Consider the following 3,780-nt stretch of genomic DNA (forward strand, 5'->3'; position numbering starts at 1 on the left):
TGGCATCTCCTCATTGGTCACTAACTCTGTGTAAAGGCTCTTTTGGAAGGTTTATAAAAGGCTAGCAGACCCTTTGCATGTAGTGAGATCTTGGGTAGCATTTTTACTATTAAATACTTATTACAGTAACACCCAGAGGATCAGGGCCATATTGTGTGTGATGCTGTGCAAATAAAGAGCATCTGTGTTGCTTGTCATTTTACAAAGGAGGGGGGAGAGGAGGACAGATATGTCTTGCATATACATACATGCACTTATTCTGTTTTGTATTTTATAAATATCAGCTTTCCCAACTGCCCATCAGCCTTTCGCCATCCTTGGGGAATTCTTGTAGGTGTCAGGGGCAGAAAGTTGGCGTAGCGGAGAGGGTAAAAACTTTACAGATCAGTTCCATGCATAAGGCACAGCAGAGGAAAGCATGGATCTTTGTAGGAGGAGGAGACAAGCCATCAATGCTGGCATTGTTGGTAGAATGGAAATGGGCAAGCATAGATAAAAATTTGCTTCCTTAGTACCCATTTAAGCTAGTTCCTTTTAGTGTGCTGAAACAACTCTTGATGTCTCTTTTCTAGCTGGAGGGGAAGGATATCTGGCTGAATGACATCTGCTAGTGTGGCAGCCAAAATGTAAATAAGCAAATCAGCCTGGCAAAGTTCTTCATTCTGAGGTGTCAGGGTCCTGCAGATAGGGCTGTGTTTGGATAGCATTTCTCCTCAAACTTCTCATTTTAGGAAAAACACTGGAATAGAATATTTATCTTTAGGTCTTTGAGATGGTGCTTAGAAGTATAATTGCGGGGCCACAGTCACACAGCTTTTGACACATGGTGAGCCCTAGATAAATCCTGACATTAGAGGCTTGGTATCAGTGTGCTTTAAATAAGTTTAGATCATTTTTACCCTATATACATTTTAGGCTTAAACTGTGGCTCTTCAACAGTATCATGAAACTCCTTTCTAAACCTTTTAACATGTTGGGGGGGCGTTCTTTGGGATGGTTTAGTTTGTTTTTTTGTTGGTTTGTTTTAAATAATGAAAACTCAACCAGAAACTGGATTTGTAGCTCCTTCGTTACTGATGAATTTTGGTAGCTACCTCAGAAGAAAAGACGGTTACTCACCTTTGTAACTGTTGTTCTTCGAGATGTGTTGCTCACATCCATTCCAGTTAGGTGTGCGCGCCGTGCGTGCACGCTCGTCGGAAACTTTTTACCCTAGCAACTCCAGTGGGCCGGCAGGTCGCCCCCTAGAGTGGCGCCGCCATGGCGCTCGATATATACCCCTGCCGGCCCACCCGCTCCTCAGTTCCTTCTTGCCGGCTACTCCGACAGTGGGGAAGGAGGGCGGGTGTGGAATGGATGTGAGCAACACATCTCGAAGAACAACAGTTACAAAGGTGAGTAACCGTCTTTTCTTCTTCGAGTGATTGCTCACATCCATTCCAGTTAGGTGAATCCCAAGCCATACCTAGGCGGTGGGGTCGGAGTGAGAAGTCGCGGCATGGAGCACTGCAGATCCGAAGGCCGCGTCCTCTCTTGACTGCTGGACCAGGGCGTAGTGGGAAGCAAAGGTGTGGACTGATGACCAGGTCGCTGCCCGACAGATTTCCTGGATGGGCACACGGGCGAGGAAAGCCAGCGACGACGCCTGCGCCCTGGTAGAATGCGCAGTCACACGGCCCGTAGGAACATGGGCCAGCTCATAGCAGGTCCTGATACAGGAAGTTACCCATGAGGATAACCTCTGCGAAGAAATGGGAAGCCCCTTCATGCGGTCCGCTACTGCCACGAAAAGCTGGGGGGATTTGCGGAACGGTTTGGTCCTCTCCACATAGAACGCGAGAGCCCTACGGACATCAAGCGAGTGGAGCTGTTGCTCCCTGCCTGAAGAGTGAGGTTTCGGGAAAAAAACCAGGAGGAATATCTCTTGGTTGACGTGGAAGGCTGAGACCACCTTGGGGAGAAAGGCAGGGTGTGGCCTCAGCTGCACCTTATCTTTATGGAAGACTGTATATGGGGGGTCTACCGTGAGAGCCCGGAGTTCCGACACCCGTCTAGCTGAGGTGATAGCTACTAGAAAGGCAGTCTTCCAAGAGAGAGAGAGTAGGGAGCAAGTAGCTAACGGCTCGAAGGGGGGCCCCATGAGCTGAGACAACACCAGGTTAAGATCCCAGGTCGGGGCAGGGAGTCGGACGTTAGGGTACAGACGTTCCAGCCCCTTCAGGAATCTAGTCACCGTCGGGTGAGAAAAAACGGAGCGGCCATCCCCACCCGGGTGAAGGGTGGAGATAGCCACCAGGTGGACCCGCAGGGACGATATCGCCAGGCCCTGTTGTTTGAGGGACCAAATATAGTCTAAAATATTGGCCACCGAAACTTCCATCGGGCGGAGACCTTTCTCCACGCACCAACAGGAGAAACGCTTCCACTTGGCCGAGTATGTCGCTCTAGTGGAAGGCTTCCTGCTGCCCAAGAGTACCTCCCGTACCAGGGTGGAGCAGCGCAACTCAGAACTGGTCAGCCACGCAGGAGCCACGCTGCTAGGTGCAACGACTGGAGGTCCGGGTGACAGAGAGTTCCGTGTTCCTGGGTGATCAGGTCCGGGTGAAGGGGCAGGGGAACTGGGTCGGCTATGGCCAGGTCCAGCAACATGGGATACCAATGCTGTCTGGGCCACGCCGGGGCTACCATGATCACGCGGGCCCTGTCCCTGCGCACCTTCAGAAGGACCCTGTGGACCAGCGGGAACGGGGGGAACGCGTAGAACAAGTGGGTCGTCCACGGAATAAGGAAGGCATCCGCTATAGACCCGGGTTCCCTGCCCTGAAAAGAGCAGAACGCCTGGCATTTCCTGTTCCCCCCGGACGCGAAGAGGTCCACACGGGGACAACCCCACCTCTGGAAGATCGAGAGGGCGACGTCCGGGCGAAGGGACCACTCGTGTGAGAGGAAGGATCTGCTCAGGCGGTCCGCCAGCGTGTTCCGTACTCCGGGGAGGAAGGAAGCCGTGAGGTGAATGGAGTGGGCTACACAAAAGTCCCAGAGTCGCATCGCCTCGTGACATAGGGGAGAGGATCTGGTGCCGCCCTGCTTGTTGATATAGTACATGGTCGTCGTGTTGTCGGTAAACACCGCGACACAACGACCCCGAAGCTGGTGACAGAACGTTTGACAAGCAAGGTGGACCGCTCTCAACTCCCGCATGTTGATGTGCAGCTTCACCTCCTGCGGGGACCACAGGCCCTGTGTTCTCAGGGATCCCAGGTGGGCCCCCCAGCCGAGATCCGAGGCATCCGTCGTTAGGGACACCGAGGGCTGGGGTGGGTGGAATGGGAGCCCCGCACACACTACGGACTGGTCTAGCCACCAGCTGAGAGAATCCAACATCCCTTGGGGGATTGTGATCAGCATGTCTAGTGGTTGCCTTGCCGGCCGGTAATGTGCGATGAGCCACGACTGGAGGGGCCTCATGCGGAGCCGAGCGTAACCGGTCACAAATGTGCATGCTGCCATGTGGCCTAACAGGGTTAGACATGTCCGTATTAATGTTAAGGGGGCTGCCCGCAATCGCTGAACGATCGCCGACAACGCCTGGAACCTTGGCAACGGCAGAAGGGCCCTGGCCATGGTGGAGTCCAGGACGGCCCCAATGAACTCCACCCTCTGCGCGGGGAGCAGGGTGGACTTGTCCACGTTGATCATGAGGCCCAAGGTAGCAAACAGGCCGGTGATCCTGCGGACGTGGCTGCAAACCTGTAGCTCCGACGTGCCCCGAATTAACCA

This window comes from Gopherus flavomarginatus, chromosome 1 (assembly GCF_025201925.1).
Source record: "Gopherus flavomarginatus isolate rGopFla2 chromosome 1, rGopFla2.mat.asm, whole genome shotgun sequence".
Taxonomy (NCBI): domain Eukaryota; kingdom Metazoa; phylum Chordata; order Testudines; family Testudinidae; genus Gopherus; species Gopherus flavomarginatus.